Genomic DNA, 27,747 nt, shown 5'->3' with positions numbered 1-27,747 from the left:
ACATAATAAAAATCTCTAATCAGATATAAAATTAGAACTTGAAAATCTCTACTAATTTTATAGCTGGATGCTACAGAGCTTTAATTTGCACATGTAGCAGGGTTTCCCCTGTAGCTGGGAGCCCCTTCAGCTGATGGTGCTCCCAACTGCAAGGGTGCGCTATGTCCAGCATAAAATCCCCGAGCCCTAGGGATGGCAACTGGGGATGATGGCAGCTACAATCCTCAGGGCTTGGGGATGTGTGAAAGCCCTGGACCTGGGGAATCACAGCTGCTGCCATCTGTAGGGCTCAGGATTTATAAGGAATATTAATAGTAGTGTTTTAGAATAAAAAGCACATCTCCTACTGGGGTGACTCCATGTTACAATTCCTTGGGTTAGGTTTATTGGACAGGCTAAACTTCACTTCCTTCCAAAACATCTGATAAATCAAGAACTGTACACTGAACTGATTGGAGTATTGATTTGAACCAGTTTAATAATGTAACCTGAGCTTTCTAAGCAACTTGTCTCTCAGGCATTTGGACACCTTCGCTAGGTGTCCAGTGTGTACTGGAAAAGTGCAGCTCACCCCCACAATTTGTTACATTTAGATTAACACAACCAAAAGAAGTAGGAGCCTATTATTTGTCATTTTTGGAGTCTGGTAAACTACAGTTATTACAACAATCATATGAAACACAGTGGGAAACCGTTTCAATTACTTTTTTTTCAAATACTGGCTCTCTCATTATATATAAGTAAGGTTTAATAAAATCTATAAGTAGCATAACTGAGAATCACATGTGATTAAATGGTTCCATAAAGAAGCTTTTTAAGAAAGCAATCAGAATATGTTCTTTATTCTCTGATTATTGAATTACTGTTTTAAATATATTTCCTGTTTAATATTACCCCTGAAAAGGTCTGCTAGATTCCCAGCAATAGTTTTTAATCTAACTTTCCATAAACAAATCTCCTCTCTGCTTATACAGTTGACTGCAAATATGACCCATCCCCAATGCTATGCTGAAGCAGGAGGCATAAAGGAAGATGAATAATAAGAGGAACATTTGTTTTCTTTTACACAATATTTATCCAATAAAGGAAGGAAACAATTAATCCTCTTTGGCAAAGATAGTCTAAATATATAGCAAAAATAGTCTTTTGAAAGTGACTTCTTTTAGAATGACTTTCATGTAAGTGAGTCTGATACTGTAAATGCTTCCTACTGGATGTACTGCTTACTACCAGGACTGGTACCAATGAAATTCCCTCCTTCATTGTGTGATACCTCTGAAGAATACAATCCAAGCTGCCCAAGTTATTTAGTTGCCATACTGCATTGCTAACTTGTATCTAAAATTCTACTGAACTCTAGAAATAAACTGTAGCATAGCTCCAAATGCCTCCATGCAACTTTTGATAACTTAGTGCCTTATATTTTTAATGATGTTCTTCTTTATTATACCCATATTGTGCTCATTGCTATAGTATCTGAGTGTGGTATCTGTTTATTGACTGTGAGTGGCATAGATTTAATAGATTTCATAGACATTAGGGCTGGAAGGTACCTCGGAAGATCATCAAGTCCAGCCCCCTGCTCGAAGGGCAGGAAGTCAGCTGGGGTCATAGGATCCCAGCAAGATAAGCATCCAGTTTTCTCTTGAAGGTGTTCAATGTAGGTGCTTGAACCACCTCCGATGGCAGGCTATTCCAGACCTTGCGGGGCAGGAACAGTAAAGAAATTCTTCCTTATGTCCAGCCTGAAACGGTCTTGTAGTAGTTTATAACCGTTCGACCTAGTTGTCATCCCTTGGGGCGCTCTGGTGAACAAATGTTCCCCCAGATACTGGTGGTCACCCCTGATAAACTTATAGGTGGCTATCAGATCACCCCGGACCCTGTGCTTTTCCAGGCTAAAGAGCCCCAGGGCTCTCAGCCTGTCATCATAAGGTCTGTTTTCCTGACCTCTGATCATGCGTGTGGCTCTCCTCTGGACTCTCTCAAGCTTCTCCACATCCTTTTTGAATTGTGGAGCCCAAAACTGGACACAGTACTCCAGCTGCAGCCTCACCAAGGCTGAGTACAAGGGGAGAATGATGTCCTGGGATTTGCTTGAGAAGCATCTAAGGATGCAGCCAGTGTTTTGGTCACTTAACTAGCTGCAGCATCACATTGAAGGCTCATGTTCATCTTGTGGTCAATGATGACCCCCAAGTCTCTTTCTTCCATAGTGCTAGCCAGCGTAGTACTGCTGAGCCTATAAGGATGCTGCAGGTTTTTCCTCCCAAGGTGGAAAACCTTGCATTTTTCAGTGTTAAACACCATCAGGTTCTCATCTGCCCATTTGATGAGCCTGTCCAGGTCAGCCTGGTTTGCCCTCCTGTCTTCAGGTGTGGAAGCTTTGCTGCAAAGTTTGGTGTCATCAGGGAACTTGGCCAGTCCGCTTCTGACTCCAATGTCCATATCATTAATGAAGATGTTGAACAATATGGGTCCAAAGACAGAACTTTGGGGGACCCCACTGGTCACAGGGCACCATGACAATTGACTTCCGTTAATTACCACCCTCTGGGTCCAACCACGGAGCCCGTTTCCCAGCCAGTGGATTGTGGTGGACCAAAGGCCACAGTTGGCCAGTTTCGCCAAGAGGTGATCATGGGATACCAGATCGAAGGCTTTTTTGAAGTCAAGATATATGATATCAATCTCTTCTTCCATCCAGGTGATAGGTCACCTGGTCGTAAAAGGAAATGAGATTGGTCAAGCAAAACCTACCCACAAAAAACCCATGCTGGCTATCCCTCAGGATGTTGGCATCAGCCAGTCCATTAAGGAATTAAGGCCTCTTTAATAAACTTTAATAAACCATTAAGGAATTAAGGCCTCTTTAATAAACTTTTCTAAGACCTTCCCCGGGATAGAGGTCAGGCTGATGGGCCTGTAGTTTGCCGGATCCACTTTCCTCCTTTTCTTGAAGATAGGCACCACATTGGCCTTCTTCCAGTCTTCAGGCACTACACCAGAGTGCCAGGAGTTTTCAAAGATCTGTTCCAGGGGCTGGGCTATGATGCTCACCAGCTCCTTGAGTACCCTGGGGCATAGATTGTCAGGGCCAGCTGACTTGAAGGTATCCAGCCTCTCAAGGTGTTCCTTCAGAGGTCAGCATTGATGGAGGGCAGGGGATCTCCCTCACCCAGACCTCCCTGTCCCGTAGTGGGTATGGGCGTCCCATGGGACTGATGAAAAACTGACGCAAAGTACCCAATTAATAGGTTGGCTTTTTCCTGGGTGTCAGTTGTCAGTTGTGCTATCTGGTTTAGCAGGGGTCCAATGTTGCTCTTGCTTTTCCTCCGGCTCCCCACATATGTGAAAAAGGACTTTATTGTCTTTGATACTCGAAGCTAGTTGGAGTTCAGTTACAGCCTTGGCTTTCCTGGTTTGCTCCCTGCAGGACCAGACCAGTGCAGAATATTCCTCCTTGGAGGTGAATCCCATCGTCAGTCCTTTGTAGGCCTTTCTTTTTAGCCTCAGGAGGTCTGCTAGATCCCTGGAGAGTCAGGTGGGCTGCTGCGCCCTCTTGCTGCCTTTAACTTGAGATGGAATAGAATTATCTTGTGCATTGACGATTGTTCCCTTAAGGAGCAACCATTCTTCCTGAACTCCCCTCCCCCTGGGGTCGTGGTCCTTTAGGGCCTCACTGACAAGCCTCCTGAGCTGTTCTGTCTGTCTGTTCACTTGCTTATTGGTTCAATCTAAGTAGCTTAGACTAAACTACAAATATTGAATCAATTCAGCTTTCTGACTATCTGTACTTAGCCTTTGTGTTTAAAGCTTGCTTCAAACAGCTTGGTTCCATTTTATACTGAAGACTGACCTTCTTGTCCCTTTGGGCCTAACATAGCTCTAGGTAAGCCCTGCTTGAATTGTAAAATTCATGCCTCTGTACAGCCACAGGAGGTGGAGACCTGAAAGTTTTAGAACTACTTCAGTCATTCAGCAATTAAAATTTTGACAAAGGTTTATTTATTCTCATGCACAATATATATGTACGTAGATATAAATGAGTGTACACATAAATCCCTTCAATTATGGCTTCTTAATGCTGATAGCTAGCAATATTCATTGGTGCCCTATAAATGTTGACTATATTTATGGTTCTCAACTTTTATTACATTAGTTTGGAGCACAAGTGGTTTAAGGATGGATGCCCTAGATACATGTCAATGTTTACATTAGTTTTATAACAAATATTAAATTAATATAAATATATCTTCTGATGGAATCATTTAAAAATTTTAAGGCACAAAAAGTAAACATTTCCAGAAATGACTATGGCAGTAAAGTTTCTCACAGCACTATAAAAACATTAAGTACTAGTTAAAATGACAACACTTTTTCTTCCCATTCTCAAAAATTTGACATGCTTACATTATCCTCCAGCTACCTCCAGACAAGGCCCTTTTCATTTAAGAAATACTGTACATGAACTCTTTGTACAGTGCTAAGAGTGCTACAGTACAGCTTCCGAAAATACATAGGACCATAAAAACATGGACTTCTTTATGGAGTTGGTTGCCTCAGTCAACTGATGAGTTAAGGTAATTAACCTAATAGTATGTAATATTATTTCATATATAATTAGAATGAGAAACATGCAAACAGATCCCAAGGGCTATGATCAAAATTGTGAATTAAGGTACACTTACTGTGTCATACTATTAGAGAAGAGATGTAACCTACATATAAAATAGTGTGTGCACACTCTTATCAGTGGGTAGAAATGATGGATTACAAAGTCCCTGCTGTAGATAAGGAGGTCCAGATCTGGAGTTTGCTGAACATAGGGTACCATACCCTGAATTTTCAGGTGGAGAATATCATAGAATTTAATAAAAATATTACAGTTTAACAGAACTAGCAGAAATGAATAGTGAATAATAACCTTTCTATGAGTTTAATAATTTTATAGAAATACTCTTGTCCTCTCCTAAATACTTTATGATGATTCAAGAAACCTAAAGAAAGGTTAGGCCAGGCAAAAAGGTGCAAATGCCCTATCATCTGGGGTCATTAAAACAAGGAATAAATGGGCATCATTTTTTGTGCCCAGTAATAGGAATAATTGTGACTTTTGAATTGCGCAAAAAATAGAAATAAAGGCTGTGGCCAGACTGAGACCTAGGTTTACTTCACCAACCATACTACCACAAGGTAAGAAATGGGGATCCAATGGGCTTACCCAGATTTCCTAACATAGGGACCAAGTATTAATGGTTTTATTAATTCTTATGTGGCTAATTCCCTTAGAGCTGTATCAGCTTCTTCAGGAAAAGTGTCAGGAGACTTCTGTAATGCCAGGTGCTTAGCCCAAACTTCATTTTAACTATCACGAAACTGGTTTGACATTTTCTTTTTTAACTCTAAAACCTCTACATAAAAACATAGCAGAAAACATACTTACATTTGCAGAAGTTCTGTTAAATCAAAACATAATTATAGAAGTTCAAAAGTCTCTTATAGACCTTCACAGCTCATGCCTGGTACAGTCCTGTCCACATACTAAATTAAGCGGAACAAAAGAAAAATACATCTCTTTTGCCTCACTAGGCCAAGGTACCAACATTCAAAAAGCCCAAGGAGGAATTGATTTAAGTTATGCAGTTTTCTGTATGTTTTCTGTTGTCTGTAGTTTAGATCAGTAGTGAGCAGACCACACATTAGCTCCTTGGTGGGGAGGGCAACTCTTAGACTGGGTTCTACCATTTCTAAACCAGTCTCGTGCACCAAACTTCTGTTCTGTTATGGGTATAGACTGATTTTGTGAACCGAACTTCTGTTCTGTTACAGATATAGAGCAGTTTCCAATCACTTACACCGGTAAAAGTCTAATGTCTGTACCTGGCCTAGAAGAGTAGCATATTTGCTGCCATTTCTTTTCCTCCTGGGCTCTGGGCTGAGAACTGCCTCTCTCATGGTTCCAGAGTCTTTATGTTCTACCTGGAATTTGGTGCTATTCAGTGAATTCTCCCTGCAGGATAGGTACCTCTCTAGACGTTCCTGAGAGATAGAGCTCTGACGCTTCAATACCATATATGCTGTCTCATGGTCTTTTTCCCCCCAGTGATGTGTAGTTCCCATTGCTATTGTGTACATTGTATAGTCTCACAAGGATTAGAGAGACAGACATGAAGATAGATAGATAGATAAAACTATGTATCAGAATTTGAAAAAATATCTGGTTTTAGCAGGAAAAGCAAAACAAAAACCCCCAAAGATTTGTACCAACCTCTTATTTACCAGAGATATTTATTTAACAGAAAAAATTAGTGGAGAATCAGTTAGTCCCTGAGGTGCCACCCTGCCCTGCCTTCTGCCTTATTTAGTAGAGAAATAAAACAATGCACACTTAATGTGAAGCAATAAACTCTGGAATTTATTGCCATTTGCATGTGCACCCTCAGCATGTTCAGCTTGGCCAGAGAAGCCCTAGGTGGCAGGGAGACTGGGAAGTCAGCCTGCCAGCTCAGGGTTGTTCCCCACAGCTCAATAGGTTGTGGAGGGGGCTGGCTGGGACATAAGGGTTCTTCAGTGCGGGGTTAGCCAGCAGGCAGCCCTTACAGTAAAGCACCCTCATGCCCCAGTCATCCAGGCAGCATCTACACATGCACTTTTGTGGAGGTTTTATTTTGCTGCAGGATAGTACTTTTATTTACAAGTCCTAACCTGTTGCGGAGTAAATGAGTTTAGTCCAGCCTAATACATACCAAGATGTTTTCTGTGAGATGTAGACACCTAGGTGTTTACTGAGCAATAAATGTCTTGTGTAGATGCACCCTCAATCTGCAAGGAACTGAGATTAAGGTTTATTTTAATAAAGTTTCAATAAAGCCAGTTAAATATATAGAAGATTGATTTTTAAAGTAACAATTAAGTCATCATTCACTGTTGGAAACCAAGAGATTCCTGAGGTATACTCCACCTGATATCTGTGATGTTCATTAGTTCCGCTTTGCTATTATGAGCTCATATCCCTTTCTGTGTCTGAATATCTTCCCAATGATCTGTTGAACAGGCTCACACCTTTACTGACATCAGTGCCCTCCCAAACCCTCCAGGTAAGTAAAGTTCAGTTGCTAAAATTCACGCAACCAATAGAGAGTCCAGAGGAGAGCCACTCGTATGATCCAAGGCCTGGAGGGCAGGCCATACGAGAAGAGGCTGAGAAACTTGGGACTCTTCAATCTGGAGAAGAAAAGGCTCAGGGAGGACTTGGTGGCAGCCTACAATTATATAAGAGGGGTACATCAGGACCTGGGAGAACAGCTGTTCACCAGAGCTACCAAAGGGATAATAAGGTCTAATGGCCATAAACTCCAGGAAGGCTGATTTAGGCTACACATAAAAAAAAGTTCTTTATGGTGCAAGTGTCCAGGGTCTGGAACAGACTTCCCCCAGAGGTGGTGCAAGCACCTCTAGTCTGAACTCTTTCAAAAAAAATCTGGATTTTTTTCTTGCTGGGGTCACTTGATCCCAGCTGACTTCCTGCCTATGGTGGGGGGTTTTGCTCGATGATCTCATGAGGTCCCTTCCAGCCCCTAATGTCTATGAAATCTATGCAATAATTTAGATGCTGAATTTGTTTGTGAATTTTTACAATACTTTTAATTCTTGCCAGGCAATAACAGTCACAGCTATTCTTTATCTGTAGTCCAGTAGCACCTATTTTCCAAACTAAGATCTCTGTTCAATTGTGCTCCTCATTTCACAAATATGGACAAACAGTTCCTCTGATTAATGTAACAAGTGTACCAAAAATTTGACAGAGCAACAAGAAAAAGATGATACAGGTCACTGCTATTTCAATTTGGCCCTTCACCTGTGTCTTGTATAAGTGTCTGACTTTTATTACTATTTTCACTTTCCTGGCACTTCCTTTTTCAGTCTGTTTCAATTTTACAATAAAACCAGACTAGATTGTGTATAATAATAAAACTATGTTACTCTGCCAAGTAAAACCTCATCCTGAAGGTTAGTTTTGCAATCACACAGAAACATTTACAATGTAGTCACAAATACAGAGAATGATCTGCACCAAGAACAGGATTGATCATTAAAGGGAAAACAACATCCAAACCCCTCAAAGCACATTGTTATGCTTCAGAGTCATAGATGGCCTCGGGTACAAGGTTCAGAATCATATCCTGATAGTGCTAAACTTACAGGTATTTGGATTCAGGATACTGGTTTAGCTTCACTCTTTACAAATGTACTGTTTTGTTTGGTGAGTAGCATATATCTACTGAACTGGATCTGTGGATGCAATACATAAGGGCAAACATCATGGCCATCAACTTAAATATTAAATATAAGAATGTCTTATGACTACAGTCACACGAGCTAAAGGATTTTCATTAGTAATACTAACTAGAATTATGTTTTGTTGTATTTATGTCTGTTACTAGCTTACAATAAGACACCAAGGATGAACCCCTCTGATAGTTTCTTAGACTAATCATTTGAGAGTAGTTGTTTGCCTACTCACTAATCATTATGCATGCTGTCCATTAGGAGTCAGTAATATGCATGTCTCCTAGTCAGAACAGTATAGCAATGTTAATCTTTTCAATACTGACAATACAAGCTCTTGTTAGGCACAGGATGTTGTGACTATAGATCTAATCTCATTTCTATCTGTTTCTGCAAGAGGTATGCCTGGCAAACTATATATTAATTTTATTTCTGTTTTTGCAAAGCATGCATGTCCTGTTAATGGTGCTAAGCAGCAAAGTGTATCAGAAAAACTATAATCTGAGGAAAGGGAAGCAAGGTGTTTCTTCACTACAGAAACAGTCTATTCCCGGATTCTGGGACAAGCTTGAGGAGCAATTTTTGCAGTAGCAGAAAGTAGCTCCTGAATACACCCTGTTCCCTTCTGCAGAATATAGATTATCTAGAATTGTGACTATTACTGATGGAATTAATTCTCCTGACTGTGGCCCTCTAGGGCTAGGGACAGAAGTTACAAATAAACTAGTTTAAGTGATCAGAAACTGGTTTAAACCTGTAACAGAACAGAAGCTCAGTGCACATAAACCAGTTTCAAAATGGCTGAAACTGGTTTGAGATGCACCTAGTTGAATGTAGTATCAGACTTAACTGAGTTGAGTCAAACCAGTTTATGGAACTTCTGTCCCAGACCCATTCCTGGTTCAAGTGAAATCAGTCCCCCAGCATCCCAGCATGCTTTTCAGCTCTGGGCTACACTGGGTAGTGCTATCTGCTCCAGAGAGCAGGGCTGGCCCTGCCTGTCTCCTCACTAGCCAGAGCACTATCACTGCTCCGACTGGATGAGAAGAGGGTGAGGGACTGCAGCTTGGGTATGCCTGGCACAGGCACAGCAGCTTCTGCCAGGCTTCCCCCTCTCCACCCCAACCATTCAGTGCTCAAGCAGGGATTCCCTCTCCGCTTTCTCCTCTCTCCCATGGCAGGGACCTCAGCAGCAGGGATCCCAGCCAGCAACTGGCCATGCCCCCCGATGCTAGCTTATACTGAGAGGTGTCTGTGTGTATGCGTCTCTCCAATTTTACTGGAATGGAGGCAGACAAAACAGTGTCTGCTTAGGGTTTTCTGGAACTAATCAGCAGGTCAGCTGGGAATGTCTGTCAGCCAGCCAGGGCTGAAGCTCTCCCTCCCTTCTTCCTGAGCAAGAAGCCAGTAGCTTTCAAATGCCTTGCAAAATGCCTGTACTCTGCAGGTAAGAAGAACTTGAACTAATAATGAGAGAGTTGCTTTTGTTTTCTTGATGGGCTGATAAGCTTTAGGTTATGATAAGCTCCCTGCTTGCTTGCTCAAAGCCATCAGAGGCATCTCCCACCCTGAAACCCTTATATCAAATGAAGTTTCAGTATGCAGCAATTAATACTGGTGATTACTTCTACGCATCAATTATTAAGCCTGGTTAGAATTCAGTTTCCCAATCGCCCAATCTCTCACTGTTCAACAGGGGACAGAGAGAGGTATGAGAAATGACCTGGTTTGCAATGAATGGGACCTGTCAGTGCTGTCAGTTTGAGATTTCAGAAAAGATGAAACACTAGCTAGCAGGATAATAAGAAGGTGGCAGCAGATCTGCCTGAAACAAACCAGTTCACACTGTCACACTGCCCTCAACTCTTTAGGAAGTGGCTGTTCACACCCCAAAGAACAAGATAGCAGACACACTTCTGAGAGGCTTTGGTACCACTCAATTCCTGTCCACAGTTGCAGACAGCATGAAGAAGCAGGGAGAGGGAGAATGAAATGCTCATCCAGTATCATCAACAGATGCATGCTCTCCACACAAGGATCTCCTCCCCCCACCCCGCCACTTTGCCTCAGAGTGCTAGCCTGGGTCTAAGGCCTGGCAACACTCTCCATGCCTTGAGAAGCAAGCGAGGGGAAAGCTTGGCACAGGCTGCTTCTCCTTCTCCCTCCAGGCACACCCCAGCTGGGGATTGTGCAGGCCAGGGTTGGGGTTTAAACCCCTTCCTAATTATAACAGCCTGGCCACCCCCTCCCCAGCTCAGCACTATGGAAGGGAATGGAGGGCTTGCTTTAGTGCCCCATGGCTTCTAGCCTGAGCTACTGCAGGCATTCCCTGAATCAAAAGTGAATGTCTATCCACTTTCAAATCAGTTCAATCTATGCAGACTATCATGCAAAGGTAATTAATTTGGGCTTGGACTTTTTGAATGTCTGTACCATGTCTCTTAGAGCCATATCATGACAGAAAGACTGAATCTGTGTGACAATAGACCAGGAACATATGGATCTGTGACTCCCACCTCCACTTCTTCCTGTGCTGGCCCAAAGTCCTTCCACTTCAGGCAAAGCTGTGCTTTTTGCATTTTGGAAGCATATGTAAATTTGCACACACATGGATTTATCTGTGAACAGGAATAATGTGGTCTTCTATCAGGAAGGTTAAAGAGAGGGTAAGAACACTGAGTACTGTGTTTTTGCCATCAACTTTCAAGTTTTACCATTGACTTCAGTGGAGCCAAGATTTCCTCCGTAGAGCTTTACTTAAGGATTTTATTCTAAATCATCTGATTCAAAGTGACTCTATATATTTGCTCAAAGTTTATGAGAATGCCACTGGTTTAATACTGAATTAACATGTAATTCCAAATTTCCCTGGAACTATATAATATATTTGAAAATGAAGTTTGTCTTCCTACTGTAAATCTATTTCATGTTATCCAGGATTATTTTCCTCTCAAACGTGTGCTGTTAACATCAGTGCAAATGTTCACAGAGGGATTTTTAACCATTGTTACATTTGGAATAAATATCTATCTTCTAGACATGAAAAGGAAGCTAAACAGTAAGTGCTTCTGTTCCAGTTGAGGTAAGTTATCATTCTTCCATGAATTCCCAGCTGTAAAGAGGGGGGAAGACATTTCTGCAAAAGGTAAATCAGTTTAATTAATTTCCATATGATGAAGACTGAGGTAGTGGGGATGTTTATTTTGCTAGCCTGATGGCAGAACTGCAGCAAATCAGGCTTTTTCCAGTTTATTAACAGCCTGAAGGATCCCTCACATCAAGGGGTTTCTTTAAAAGAGAAAAGTACAGAGAGGATTATACTGAGGTGACCATGAGCTACAAAATTCCAGGCTGGATCTAAACTTCCCCAAATTTCAGTATCATTTGGCTTTGGGGGCTTGGAGAAGGTCCATCTCTAGACACTCTTTTGGCAGCTCTTTAATGCAGCTGACAGCAGTAGTAGCCCTGTTTTTTAGGTTTTTGACCAAACCAGGGCCCATTCCTACAACAACCACTGAACTACAGAGCAGGATGTTCATGAATCACCATTATTTTTTTATTTCTTTCTAACTGTCATGTTGATTACACACTGAAAGTCTTGAAAGCAATTCAACAGGAGAATCAAACTGAAAGTCAGTTGATCAGTTCCCCCTTTTCAGGGGGAACTACCTACCTGTTGGCCACAGAAAAGCAAGTAACAAACTTTAACACTAAATTGTTTCCTAACTTAGGTCTTCTTTTCTAGACCTGCATTCCTGGGTTCAGATAACAGGGCAGTAGCATAACTAGAGCAGGCTATCTGGGACAACTGCTCCTGTGCCAACTAAGTGGGGGAGGTGGGGAGGGAAGCACTGCCATTGCAGTCACACAATTGTGCCAGTGCCCCTGTGTGTCACAGCTGGTCTAGGCACCCAGCTATGTTGTTGCACCTCTGCAGCAGGTGTTCTCTCTTATTCTAGTAATCTTGGAGACCCTTACTTGAACTTGCATAGCTACTAACTTTATACTTGGTATGGGCAGGGCCCCGCTTTTACATTTTGTTGCATACGGTTAATTCAAAGCAAACAGCTGGCATTTGTGAAGACTAAGTAAGTCTTGCTTCTGTCATAGTAGAGAATTAGGTTCAACTGCTAGCCTAGCAAAAGTCATCCTCTGTAATTGCTCAGTCAATGCATTTGTAAAATAGAAGGGAATGGTAATATTGATAATTTGCACACCACCTTAACTAAGGGTATGAGCCTTTGTTTAATAATAACGCCTATAAAAACCATACTGCTATAAACAACAATTTGAAGACTAGGTGTGATATGAACTTACAGCTTCCTGTATCTTAAGCCTATGAACTCTCTCTGTCTGACAGGAATACTCTGGTTCACTTGCAGAATAAGAACCCACCAATGAACTGTGATGTATAACTAAATTCTAGGACACATCTGATTTACATTTTTAACCAAGACATAGAGTTTGGATCAACTTATCTTAAAGATTCAGCTGAACTAGCACAAAGAAGAATGTTAAAATCTTTCACTGCAATGTCTCTTGCTAATCCTTGTCTTTTAACACATAGTTGGAAAGTAAGAGTGGCAAGAAGGATTTTTAATATAAACTGGCTTTCCCAGCTTTGAAATGTTAATATGTTTGGCATTCCTTGTTATTCCCTTTTATTTAAAGTCTACTCTATTCTTGCATACACTGTAAAGCTTTTATTGGTAACATAGTGGGATGAATGTTAGAAAAGAAATGTACAGCATATAACCGGCTCCAGTGGAGTTCATAACTGGGGAATACTATTGGGAGTAATCCTGCATTAGCAAGAGATTAAACATATGACACGATAACACTATGCAATCTCTAATTTCTGCGGTTCCATGAAAAATTGCCTTTTACTACACAAGCAAAAGGATTACTTACAGAATTTAAGGATATATCATTAATTAAAATGAATACTGTGCCCGCCGGGTCTGACCCCAGGTCGCTTTCGTCGCTCTGCACGCGGGCTGTGGCCAGCAGCCCGGGCAGGCCGGGTCGGAGAGGGCGGGCGCCGAGCTAGAATTAGGCACAGACACGTAACGGTTGATTTTAAGATTATTTTACTTACACCGAGATGGTCGTGGTGTAGGCTGAGAACTTGCTTGAGTTGCGGTTACAACAAAAAAACACGAACACACGTGGAGGTTGCAAGGCTCCACGCAGACAGAACACGAACAATCATGTGGAGGTTGCTAGGCTCCACGCAGACAAACTCCGGATGTCCAGGACAAGCGCGCATAAAACTCGTCGTTATGTCTTATAGTAGGCTCCGTTCGAAGACGGGAAGAGGTGGGCGGTGGATCAGGCCGCCAAACCCCTCTGAGCGACACACAGGGTTTCTATTACCCTGCCACGCACACCCAGAGTCCCCACGAGATGGATGCGGAGTCCTCTTCGGCTTGGGCGGAAACTGCTCAAGCCTCTTATACGGCTAGCAGGCCAATCGCTAGCCGCCACGTGTGAATAATTTAGAACTAGCCAATTGCGGGGCACAAATTTGCATACGACGAGCGAGAAACCTTTGCACTGTGCATTTCTGTGCTGCAAAGGAAATGCACCCTGGAAAGATCGCTGCAAAGTGGCGGGAACACTTCCCTGCACGCGGGTTCTCTGCGCAGCAGAACTCCTCCGTGCAACGAAGTTGTAAACCCACGGGGATAATTCTTAATGCCGAAGCACACACAAAAAAAATCAGACCTCTGGGTCATGACATCCCCCCTTGCTGAAGGCACAATAGAATTATACTTCAAACCTATCATCTGGGTTATTCATAGCTCTGTCAATGGTTCACGAAATTAAACGAGCAAAAACAAAATCAGTCAACAATACAAGTTCGTCCTCAAGGGATCGAATCAAATAATAGCCGGCACACACACATATACATAAAATCACATTCATAACAAAAAACTGAACGATCATGACTTCGGTGGGCGTCATGGTGGAATCGTGTGCCAGGCCTTTGTTCCTCTCGGTGATGTTGTCCCTCTCGGGGCCTCTTTCCACCACGCACTCCGAATCCCAGATCTGTAAAAGAACTCTCTTAAAATGGTTATTCAATACTATCTATAAAATCACACAGGACCACACGATAATGCAGTCAATTAAACTTATCAGTACTATTAAATACAAATACATAAACACGATTTTATACTGGACAGCTGTCTTTCTTTTCCGACTCAGCAACTCGACGAAATTGTCGATGAGTCATCTTCGCCTTCTTCTAGATAATGAAAACCTAACTTGTAGGCTAGCTACCATTGTCCCGCGTCTCCTAAAATCCGAAGCTGTCTCTTATTAAGTCCAGAACGCTGCAGGAGGTATCCAAGCATATATCTCTCCTCCTGTGTTCTCTGGCGTAATACTGGACGCTCGGATTCACGGTGTTTCACGTTCTGAGCCTCAGTCGGGCGTTGACACTCCCGATCACTGGATAGTCTTGGCTCCATTAGGACGCGCAGTCTTGACAACTGATGAAGGAGACTACTCACAGGATGATCGACCAGTGGATTCAGTACAATTCGCAGAACCACGATGTTTCTTTGCCCGTAAACTTTAAGGCAACTATCTATGCTGTCGAGGGTCACTGGAACGGTTCCAGGGTCTCGCAGGTGACAATGAGGCCATGGTCGCATTCGTTGGAGCGGTGTTAGTCCCAACGTGCATTCTCTTGGGTTCCAGGCGCAGTATGAAACTCCGATAATAGCCAGTACAAGCTGTTCTGCACCGGTGTGCTCTGATTGTCCGTCATGCCATGCGTGGGCCTTCTGTTCAATCACTCCTGCCACAAGCTCTGGAATCGGAATAGGCCAATGGACGCTAAACGCCACCATGTTGATGTCGGTGACATGTCCCCTACTCCATGAAGCTTGTCTCACCAAGAAGCTTGCTTCTTCCTGGTCCAGGAGGTCGGACCCAAGTTCCACGACCAGACGTCCCAACCACACAGCCAGAGTTTCGTCGGATCGGATCCTGGATTCCCTACACAAATTCTGCAGTTCAGCTCTGGAACGAGCGTAATAGGTGGTAGCTTGACCTGCACTCTGCGGACCGATGACTGGGCTGCTTGATACTGCAGGCTGATCAATTTCCTCGTGAGTTGTCGTTGCTGTTGCTGTTTCTGTCGGAGCTGCAGTCATTGTTACAGTGGGAGTCATTGCTGTCTCAGGCGGGAGGGGCGGATGCACTCCTCCGCTTGACTCCCCCTCCCTTCGGCAAAGGGGCGTGGTCGGTGGAACCGACGCTGCGTCGCTGGGCGGAGTTACCGGCCGAACCCTTGCGGGCTCTCCCGAAGCTCCATCCCTCACTTCCGGCTCCTCCACGTGGTCTTCCCTCTGCTTGGCGCCATCTTGTTGGGGCTTTTCAAGATCCCCTTTCTCAGCCGCTTCTCCGACCGCTCGAACGGCCATATGCAGTTGGGTCTTTAAACTTAAAGTTTCAGTCATTAAATCAGCCATAGTTTGAAAGGCTGCATTCAGTTTTCCCCCCTTGTCGCACCGTAGGACCACTCTCTCATTTACGGCGCGGTCCTCCATCTCTGGGTCTTCGTGGAGCTCGGACGGGCAATCTCGACCCCTCAGTCTAGGCACCACCATGCAAGGGGAAAACCAGCTGATTGGCATCGTCTCTCCCATCTCTCTGGCACACCGTGAGCAACGGACACACTCCTGGGTGGGGGTCGGGCTTACTGCGCTCGCCGGGTCGACTTCAGCAAGGGTCACAGCTTCGAGGGGCCTATACAGGACCCGCTCATCGCCCATGATACACCCGAATGCCGCAGGGTGAAGATATATCTCTTTCCCTTCCAGGGCTCCGACTTCTGGAGTTCCCTCTTCTCCCTTTAACGAAAGGTGTCCACGGACACATCTCCTGCCTGTTCCGCCCACCTGGTGGTACGCGAGGTGCGCCTCCAGTTCTCCGACGCTTGCTACGCTGCGTCTCCCACTTCTCCAAGGGCAGTTCTCAACTAATTCTAACTCTAGCAAGCCCTCTCCCGATCCCATCGGCATGTGCCACGGTGATCCCGATCCCATCATGGGTCACGGTGATCCCGATCCTATCATGGGTCGCGGTGATCCCGATCCCATCTTCATCGCCATGTGTGCGCCGGGTCTGACCCCGGGTCGCTTTCGTCACTCTGCACACGGGCTGTGGCCAGCAGCCCGGGCAGGCCGGGTCGGAGAGGGCGGGCGCCGAGCTAGAATTAGGCACAGACACGTAATGGTTGATTTTAAGATTATTTTACTTACACCGAGATGGTCGTGGTGTAGGCTGAGAACTTGCTTGAGTTGCGGTTACAACAAAAAACACGAACACACGTGGAGGTTGCAAGGCTCCACGCAGACAGAACACGAACAATCATGTGGAGGTTGCTAGGCTCCACGCAGACAAACTCCGGATGTCCAGGACAAGCACGCATAAAACTCGTCGTTACGTCTTATAGTAGGCTCCGTTCGAACACGGGAAGAGGTGGGCGGTGGATCAGGCTGCCAAACCCCTCTGAGTGACACACAGGGTTTCTATTACCCTGCCGCGCACACCCAGAGTCCCCACGAGATGGATGCGGAGTCCTCTTCGGCTTGGGCGGAAACTGCTCAAGCCTCTTATACGGCTAGCAGGCCAATCGCTAGCCGCCATGTGTGAATAATTTAGAACTAGCCAATTGCGGGGCACAAATTTTCATACGACGAGCGGGAAACCTTTGCACCGTGCATTTCTGTGCTGCAAAGGAAATGCACCCTGGAAAGATCGCTGCAAAGTGGCGGGAACACTTCCCTGCACGCGGGTTCTCTGCGCAGCAGAACTCCTCCGTGCAACGAAGTTGTAAACCCACAGGGATAATTCTTAGTGCCAAAGCACACACAAAAAAAATCAGACCTCTGGGTCATGACAAATACCATTCTCAAATAGTTTTATATAAAATAAAATGTAAACAACAAACACACAGACAGACACATACACACGAAGCTTTCCAAATAAGAGAAGAGAAGTTAACTTTAAATAATTGCAGAGCTGTATTAAGGTAAATGAGGGATAATCATTTCAATGACTTTCTAAAGATTCTGGCACGGTACAAGATACTGTTCACATGATGGGAAAGTGTTGTAGAACTCAAAGTGGAGGCCATTGCTTCTGATAAAAAAATATGTTTCCAACTTTAAAATCATATTATGGAACACTGAAATTATGTTGAAGACATAAGGAGCATACTTCCATATATCTACATCAACTAAATGAAAGGATGACTTTCACAAACTCAGGAGTCTAGTCAGTCATGCACTGAGAGACCAGGGACCCTTAGAAAGGGGAATCCATGAGCAATGGATGAGAATATAATTCTCAAAGCACAACGGCAGTCCATTTCACTCAGTAGGAAATGCATTCAGTGGGCTGGGAAACACCCATGGCTCAATAGGGAACTTTTGGACTTCTTGAAACTAAAAAGAGAAGCCTACACAAACTAGAAAATGGGAATCATCACCAAAGAGTACTACACAACACTAGCCCGCACCTATAGAGAGTGGACCAGAAAAGCCAAGGCAGAAATTGAATTCAGGCTAGCCACAGGAATCAAGGGCAACAAAAAGTTTTTCTTCTGATATGTGGGAAGTCAGAGAAAGAACAAAGGCAACACTGGACTCCTGCTAAATCAAGTAGGGCAGCTGATGTCTGACGTTCAGGAAGGCCAATCTTCTAAATGATTACTTTGCATCGGTCTTCCACCTGCCCAAGTGAGTCACCCTGTTGGACAGGATGCAAAGCATCCAGGGGGTGGGAGATAGGGCTACAATTGATGTAGATCAAGTGAGAGAACACCTCCATAGGCTTGACATCCATAAGTCCACAGGCCTGGACAGAATGCACCTGAGAGTTCTGAAGGAGCTGGCAGACATCATAGCACGCCCTATGGTGAAGATATTTGAGAACTTGTGGTGCTTGGGAGAGGTACGGGAAGACTGGAAAAGAGCCAATGTGGTCCCAATCTTCAAGAAAGGAAGTAAGGATGGATGTTCCAGGGAATTACAGGCCAATTAGTCTGACATCCATCCCTGGGAATATCCTAGAGAAAATCGTCAAAGGTTCCATCAGCAACAGGCTAATGGAAGGCAATTTTCTGAATGCCAGCCAACATGGCTTTGTTACTGGAAGGTCCTGCCTGACCAACCTCGTCTCCTTCCATGACCAAGTGATATGTTGCCTGGACAAGAGAAACAAGGTTGATGTCACATATCTGGATTTCAAGAAAGCCTTTGATTTGGTCTCCCATGATGTCCTCATGGTTAAGCTGGGGAACTGTGGCCTCCACCATCCCATGGTCTAATGGCTGGGGAACTGACTCTGGGATTGGACCCAAAGAGTATTAGTTGATGGAAGCAAATAACCATGGTGCAAGGTGACCAGTGGTGTCCCTCAAGCCTCAGTACTAAGACCAGTTTTCTTCAATATCTTCATTAATGATCTGGATTTGAGCATCAGATGAGGACTGGTAAAGTTCAAGAACAACACTAAACTATGGGGAAAGGCAGTCACACTGGAGGATAGGCTTGGGATACAGGCCAACCTGGACAGGCTTGCAGGGTGAGTGGACCAAAACCTGATGGCATTTAATGTAAAGAAGTTCAGGGCATTCCACCTTTGGAGGAAAAACCAGCACCATACTTATAGGCTTGGCAGTGCTACACTTGCTAGCACCATGACTGAAAGAGACTTGGGGGTCATGATTGATGAATGTGAACCACCAATGTGATGCCGTAACTGACTAAGCAAACCAAACCCTGGCATGCATCCACTGATGCATTGCAAGGAAAACCAGGGATATCATCCTCCCGCTTTACTAGGCCTAGTGAGGCTGCAGCTGAAGTACTGTGTCCAGTTTAGGGGCCTCCAATTCAGGAGGGACATGGATAAGCTCGAGAGAGTCCAAAAGAGAGCCACCCATTTAATCAAAGGTCAAGAGAACAAGCCTTACGAGGAGAGGCTGAGGGATGTGGGACTCTTCAGCCTGGAGAAGAGAAGGCCCAGGGGGACTTGGTGGCAGCCTATAATACATAATGGAGGTGTAGCAGGATCTGGGAGAACAGTTGTTCACCAGGGCTCCCCAAGGGATAACAAGGTCTAATAGCCACAAATTTCTGGAAGGCGGATTGAGACTAAATATAAGTAAAAACTCCTTTACAGTCTGTGTCCTGGGTCTGGAAAAGACTCCCCGCAAAGGTGGTGCAAACACCTACTGTGGACTCTTTCAAAAAATGTCTAAATGTCTTGCTGGGATCATTTGACCCCAGCAGACTTCCTTCCTAAGGCCGGGGGGTGGCTGGACTTGATGATCTCATAAGGTCCCTTCCAGCTCCTAATGTCTATGAATCTATGAACTTCCAAAGTGGAGTTGAATAAATTATATTATTTTTTTTTTGCAAAAACATTGTTTAACCATATTTTTTCCACAAATTTTGAGATCTTGTTATAAAAAAAGCCACCAGTCTGTTCATGCCATTGAAATTAAATTTGTGCAGTTCCCCTACATAAATAAATTATCCAAGAACAGTAGTTTGATTACAATGAACCAAATGCAATTTCCTAAGACTGTAACAGAACAGGTAGGATATAAATCTAATACATACATAATACATTAAAAAACACAGAGTCAATCTGAATATTTTTACTGAAACCAACAACTTAAATATCACACTTAAGTTTGGTATTTTTATACTTACCATATTTATTAATGCCTATATGTAAGTGGAGTGACCAAGCAACAATATTGAATTAAAAGGAAACAAGCACATACTGTAGAGCAGCTGTTCCATGGTAACTAGGGACCTATTTAAATTGCACCAAGACAAAGGGTTTTTCACAGGCTGTTCCTGGCACACAGCTAATTTCACGGGCATTTTGAGGCAGCTCCACCCCTCAGTGCTGATTGGCGGAGAGACTTTGCTGGGGTGAGGGACAAGGGGGCAGTCACCATCTTGTCTGCTGCCCTTCATGCTGCCCCACCAGCTGGGGCCACCCCCACCCAGCAGTGAGGACTGTTGCCTCCTATTGGGGAGTCAGCATTTTATATTTATTAAGGGTTTTTTTGGTTCATTTTGCAGATTTCACGGTCAATCTCAGATTTTACGGTTTCTACAAAAGCCATGAAATCACAAATTAAGTAGGTCCCTAATAATAACTGACCATTCTGCAGTAAGTGATAAGTAAACCAGGGCAGCTTACCCCTGAATGAAACCGGGCAAGCTCCACAGTAAATCCTATCCTCTTTTAAGTCATTTTATGTTGTTTGTCCATAATAACCTCAGTGAATGAGTTTAGAGAGAAACAGTCTAATTTGTTCATTTTGTTTACAATTGATGTTTGTACAATTGATATCAGTTCATGTTTACTTCACACTGGATGCCTCAGATATGTCCAGACAGGACTACATTTGGGGATAAGAGGGCTGTCTCAAGTTCTGCATGCTGTCAGTACTTGCCATTTCTATTCATTAATGCTATTTACTATAGTAGCTTTTTCTGCAGTGAACTTTTTGGGCATGTGTGTATGTGATCACAGAGGGCCCACACACATCTTAGCGTAGGATCAGGGACTATGAGATAAAATGAAACTGCAAAAATCACTTCCCTGAGGCCATCTGATAGCTATTAGGTGGAAATGACTTTTGACCATTAGTGACCTGATCTGGAGTTTAATGGACAAACTAGATGTGAAAGGATGTCTAGCCCATTAACAATTAATCTCTGGAGTCCTGCAATTACAACAATGACAAACTCCCTTCAATTAACTGACCTTTTTTACAAGATAGCTTTTATACATCTTTCTTGATTCTAGATATAGGTACGATGCATATAACTCTTTTAAAAGGAATCATTTTTACATGACAATAAGAATAGTACAGAATTTTAATAATTCACATTGACAAGGAAAATCCAGTGTTCACTATTAAGATTTTGATGAGAAGTGGGGGAGAACATTTACTGCCTGTGTGTCAATTCATGGCTAGGCTTTGTACTATCAAAGTATGAATTAACTGAACCCCTGCATCTTTAAAGATGTACAATAACAGTCATAAAGAAATAGCTGGAATAACCATTAGGTGAGAAAAATACTGTTTGACTCAAATTATGAATGATCACAAAGGGGTTCATAACCATGGGGTTGTTTAATAGATTGCACCATTGCCAGCAAATGGAAAATTGTAAAGGAAAAAGAAATTCAGGCTGATTTTCATTTGGAATAAGGCTGCTTTCTACCACTTTGACAGAGTCAAGGAGCTACACTGTTTGCATAAATGTAATTTTCAACCAATTTAAGGTCACTTTTCCCTAGTGAAAAGTGATTTTAATGTAAATAGGAATCAAGGCAATTAAGATTTTAAACACAAACTTGTGAATATTCCTACCTATTCTATCTAGTTTGTGGGAATCATTATTCCAAAAGTAAGCAGAGACAAATGCCAACAAAGTAGTAACTGGAGCAATAACAATAACAAAACTGGAGCAGCCACAAACCATAATATTGAATCTAGATCCAAAGCTCCTCAAACATGCAGAAGCTGGAATGGCTTTTGGTTTCTGACCACTGCTAAACAGAACAGAAGAAGTATGTGTAGAGGGGGCTTCAATACCATGCAAGCTTGGCTCCTAACCTACCTCACTGAAAGTGCTTGGCCCAGATCTGGAAGGAGGGGAAGAGGAGGAACTATACACACTGTCTCTCTGGATAATGAAAATGTCAATATACCTAACCATCTCACGTATCTTCCCTAGTGATTATGGGAGCCACTAGGGTTATGCAACACAGTTTCATTGGAGCCATGGAGGAATAGCTGTAGACCTCGGGGAATCTGCCACGTGTTTCTTTTTCTAGGTGTTGTGTGGGAAATACATTTTTTAATAAAAATTATCCTCCTGTAGCAAAGTGGTTGGACAATAAGACAGGTCTTCATCTTGATTCTGATCTTTCACCAGTGAGTTCAGTTCTATTAACTGGAATCACAGACATGTTGTAGCTACTTGAGACCATAATTAGGCACTCTGAAATCTAGTTTTAGAAGGTACTGATCCAGTCCAACACAAACTTACTTTTAAGCATATGAATAATCCCAGGAAAATAAGTGGAGATACTCATATTCTTAAATATGTATATAAGCAGTTCTGTGAATCAGGGCTACAACACTTAGCGTCTAGCTGCATTGAACCATTTTCTGCTATACGCTTCCAATTTTACACCCAGTGGATTTGATACTCTAAGATTCCCTCTTTTCAGGCAGGTAAAGGTGCAATGAGCTCCAATGTTTATTCCACATAATCACGCCTTCTGCCATGACACTCACGCATGGCAGGAGGCATGATTGTGGGAGCATGAATTAGATCCCATTGTGCCTTATTACCAGTGCAGGGGGAGCATGAGTCCCATGCTCCCCCCGCACCGGCTCCCACCACTATGAACCCCTCATTTGACAGGGCTCAGCAGGACTCACAGGGGCAACAGCATTCCCCGCACTGCTCCTGCTGCAAGCTCTGCAGCCAACATGAAAGCTCTGTAGGGCTCATGGCAGGGGTAGCACCAGGAATGCTGCCCCCATTGTGAGTAGTGTCTGCAGTGTGGATCATAGCAGGGAAAGAAAACACTGCCCCCACTGCAGCCTCATGGGGCTTGGGGCTCACAGCTGTGGCAGCATTCTCTGCATTACCCACAGCCAGCATCACTGTTATATATACATAACAGGGCAATGGCGACAGCAGGGAAGTGAGCCTCGTGAGGTGCCAGGCTTGCAGTAGAGGTGGCACTGTCCATGCTGCCCTCACTGTGAGCCCCAAAATCTGTGATCAAAATGAAAGGCCACTATATATATAGGTATCAGTTGCACAATGTTTTCTTGATATATTTACAGTTTTAAAGCAGGTTGGATGCCTACCTGTGCCTCAATCACTATAATAAAATACATTCTAAATACCTATACATTTTGGTATTTGATTTGGGTTTTTTTATAATGGAAAATCAGAGCTCCCCCTGGCCCCTTCGCTCACAGAATGCATGTCCAGGCCCCTCACTCCCAAGCTACAGCTCTCCAGCCCTCCTGGTGCCCCTCACTCCCCCCCTCCACAGCCCCCCACCCTGCTAGCGCCCCTCACTCCTTCCCCACAGCCCCCACAGCCCTGCCAGTGCCCTTCACTCCCCTCCTCACAGCCCCCTGGCCCTGCCAGTGCCTCTCATTCCCCTTCCCACAGCCCCTTGGCCGTGCCCATAGCCCTCACTCCCCCCCATAGCTCCCTGCCCATCCCAGCCCCACCAGAGGGGGCCACCAGCTGACAGGACTATGGGGTCAGGGATCTGGGTCCACAGCTCCCTGACCCCCCACAACAGTGCCCAAGCCCTGGCTGCTGCAACAAAGTGGAGCACGGAGCCCGTCTCCACCCCCACCCCCGCTGCCCAGGGCAAAGGTGAAGCGGGGGATGATTCCCCACTGCTGCATGCACTCTTGGGGGGAGTAGGGGGAACCCATTCCCCCCAGATCTATGCATGGGGCAGGTATGGGCTGGTGCCTCATAGGCAAGGGATGCTTCACTAGGGCAGTGTGGAGCTCGCAGCAGCAAGGAGCTTCCTTCCCTGCCTGGCCCCATTCTGTCCTGCCATGCCAGGCCCCACCCACTGGGGGGCAGAGGCCCTGGGGGAGGGCAACAGGGTGGGAAGCCTGAGCCCGCAGTGGACAGCTTGCACCCACCCCCACCCAGCTCACAGATCTGGGGCACATGGGTGCCCCCTGCCCCTGGGAGTGCATGCAGTGGTGGGGAACTGGCCCCACCCCCACCCACAGCCCCATCCCACTCCACACCAGGGCCTTGCAACCATGCATTCCAGCTCAGGCCCCCAGCCCCACACAACACCCGCTGGCAGCAGCCCCAGCCCCAGCCCTGCCCAACTCACTTCCTTCCTCCCTATGGGGGCCTCAGTTCCCCCAGACTTACCTGTGGGAGCTGCTCTGTAGGCTACCTGGTGGCCATGTGCATGTATAAACATGCAAATGGCGCCCCCACCTGACCGCCCTCCTCCCGCTCCCCCCCAGACCCTTTCAGGCTGGAACTCTGCCAGCCTGTAGGGAGTTCTTTGCAAAAGAGCAAAATCCATGGGTTTCTCTTTGAAAATGAAAACGTTTTCCTCAGGTAAAGGGTGAAATCCATATTTTTCATGGGAAACAGAAAACCCAGATCCCTGCTCATGAGGCTCACAGCAGGGACAGTGTTCTTCCTGCTGCTGACACTGTACTTCCTATGCTGTCATCCCCACAGCCAAGGAGGCTTGTGGAGCAGGAGGGCAGCATTTCCCCACTGCAAGTCCTGCAGCTGCCACAACTGCAAACACTATAAGCTGCAGGGCTGGCAGTTGGTAATACACCCTTGTGGCTGGGAGCCCCTCAGTTGATGGGGCTTCCAGCCAGAGGGGAGCATTTACCCACATGTTCAATTAATGGCATGATTAGAAGAAGGTACAAAGTTGTTACACATTTTTTTTTGGAATAACTTTGTAGCTTATTGCTCATTTTATCATGCTGTGAACTGGTTGAATATGGAGTTGGGTCAGAACTCAAGGTGTGATTACCTCGTTAACCATGCCTAAAGTGTAATGTGCAAAGGAGGCCTTTTTCTTCCATGCAAGCCCTGCCTAAATCATTTTTCCACAGCTCTGTTATTCATTTGGAAAGCTGAAAGTCAAATTTTAAAACTTTGCTTTGATGTGAAATGTCAGAACATAAACAACAGATGCAAATACTTCCTTGGTGAGCACAAATCTGTCTCTAAGTTCTCTGTTGAATCAGAGCTAAAAATAATTAAATTTTGTGTTATTTGGCATAACCTCTCTCTTCTCTCTCACACCCTGTGAAAACACTGAAAAATATTGATAACTTTCAGCAACAGTCATGATTTTAACATGTGTCATAACTAGTTCCATTGTTTAACTTAATGTTAAAATCACACTTGAGGCCAAATTCTACTCTGTACTACTGGTGCTATACAGGGTAGAGTTTTGCCCTCAATGTTTACTTTTCTCAACAAGCAAATGGTGTGAGTCATTGTAATGAAGTTTGCCAGAATAATTCCACTTAACTCACCTCCCTTACAAGGATGTTACCCTAAAATATTGCGGGGTTTTGTTTAATTATTTTGCTTTGTTATTTTCTTCTCCGTTTTTATACTGGAATCTACTTATTACTGGTACTTAGACCTCACATTGATGGGCAAAGGCAGCTGCAGTTAGGATAAAATTACTTGTATCAGAAAGACCATTGTTGAAAACATAAGCTTGCTCTTAAAAAGCTGGTGTTAAGCCAAAATACTGATTTCTATAAAGAAAGGTATGAAATAAAATATATTGTCAAATCTAGACAGATCTTAAAGCAGCAAGCTAAACTGCAAAGATGCAACACTGATTATCAAATGTTGATTATAAACCAGAGCACAGACTTCTATCACTTAAGTTACAGGAAAATCCATGTTATTTGTCATTAGCATTAATGGAATATTCCACTTTAGTATAAGAAATATTCTAATTAGTACATCTAATTCCAAACAAGAAGAAACCCACCAATCCTTTGAATCCTTTATACTGAAAGAATAAAGAAAATTAGTAAGCAAAAATATCCCTGCTGAGGTAGCATAATATGCAGGTCAGTTATCAGAAGAGGGCCCCAAACATTTGTTTGCAGGTTGACTTCTAGCTTCAATTTTTGCCGTCTCAGAATTTCTCACGTTCAACACATGCAAAAGAACTTGGCAGAAAACTCTGGCAATGCTGCTAGAGTTTTGGAACAGGGAAATATATATAGTGACAGAAATATCTGTAATATAATATGGCTACAATTTTCAAAGGAGCCCTAGGGAGGTAGGCAAAAAAATCAGTTGGAACTGAGCACCTAACTCTTGTAGGTCCCTCCCTGTGAAAGTATCAGCTTATTTGCACAGACACCCACACACAGATGCATACCAAGTCAATCTGGATCAGAAGCATCCACTGTGGAAACAGACAGAATTCTGCAGAGTTACACACACATTGGTCAAAATGATCCGGTGTTTTCTTTTATTAAAAAATGTTGTCTGTACAAGAGACATTGAAAAGGATGACCAGGAACAGCCAATACAAATAGGCTTCAGTTGAACAGCTCTTTATCAGTTATCATTTAAATGAAAAAGAGCTCTCTGCCTTTCTGTTTTCAAATAGTGTAAATTCTGGAGTAGGGTTGTTTTTTGGGGGGGGGGGGTTAAGTTAGGTTATCAGCACAAGACTACTGTGCGGAAACAAAGTGACATCACTGTCTCGATTTCACATGTAGGAGATTTCATTATGCTTTAGAAAATCCATTTAATTCCTTTAGACATTCACTGGTCAATGTGCAGGAGGGTTTTTGTTTCCTGCAATTCAGATACAGAATGTGGAAGAAAATAACCATGATCGGATTACAAGAATGCAGTTAAAACTTTCACCTTCAGCACGATAGCAGGATTACTGCTGAATACATTTAGCAAAGGGCTGGCTTGAGAAATGTTGGGTACAGGACATGAGGGACAAATTCCCAGCTGGTGGAAATCTATGCATCATCACAGACGTTGGTGAAGCTAAGATAATTTGCAGCATCTTAGGACCTGGCCCAGAAGACCTGTATATTACTACATACAAAATAAATGCATAAATTCCCTACTCATCTCTCTTACCCATTAACATACGCATGGAAATGGGGTGTCTGTCTAGAATCAGAAGGGGCAAATATAAGTTTGCCCATTGCATCAAAGACAGGGGCTGAAGCCTACCAATGATACATCAGCTCAGCATTTGACCCATAACAATATTCCAGAATTTTAGGTCCAGATCCATAGAAGGAGTTTACCTAACTTGTATATATCTAGCTGTAGAAGAAGAACTCACAAAGCTCAATTAGGCACCTAAGTTATTTATACAGTGACTGGACAGGGAGGAGAAATACACAGAAAAAGAAGATTAAAAATGTAGGCTGCCTAAGCTGACAGAGAGACAATGATGAAGTTGTGGCATTTTTCTAAAATCCTATCTTTCCTGGACCTTGGTAACCAAACTGGAACTGCAGCCAGGTGCTTATGTGAGACTGAGATTCACCCAGTCTGTGGAGTTGACCTAGTTTGAAAGAGCATAACTCAATAGCTTGATGATTCATGCACTCCCACTAGGAGTGGGGACTGTGAGGTTCTGGTTCCAGGACTGCTTGGGCATTTTGTATTGAAGAGTCACTGGATAAAATACATAAGCAATGTTGGAGGCAAGGACTCCCCAGGGGAATGCCCTCCTCACTCACTATAGAGTCACACTCCTTGCTCACTATCTCTCTGGTCCCATGGATCTTACATTCCTTTCTGCATAGTGACCCAGTGGAATAAAAACTACCCCCCAACCACACATACA

The 27,747-nt window shown here is 43.9% G+C and overlaps 1 protein-coding gene across 1 annotated transcript in view; it reads right to left on the bottom strand.

Annotated features, from left to right (window-relative positions):
• ANGPT1 (angiopoietin 1) overlaps positions 1 to 27,747 on the bottom strand; it is a 267,589-nt gene that overhangs the window by 156,927 nt on the left and 82,915 nt on the right. The window lies entirely within an intron of this gene.

This window comes from Alligator mississippiensis, chromosome 3, assembly GCF_030867095.1.
Source record: "Alligator mississippiensis isolate rAllMis1 chromosome 3, rAllMis1, whole genome shotgun sequence".
In the NCBI taxonomy this organism is placed as follows: domain Eukaryota; kingdom Metazoa; phylum Chordata; order Crocodylia; family Alligatoridae; genus Alligator; species Alligator mississippiensis.
Note: the sequence above shows the minus strand (reverse complement) of the source record. Positions and strands in the feature narration are given on the sequence as shown.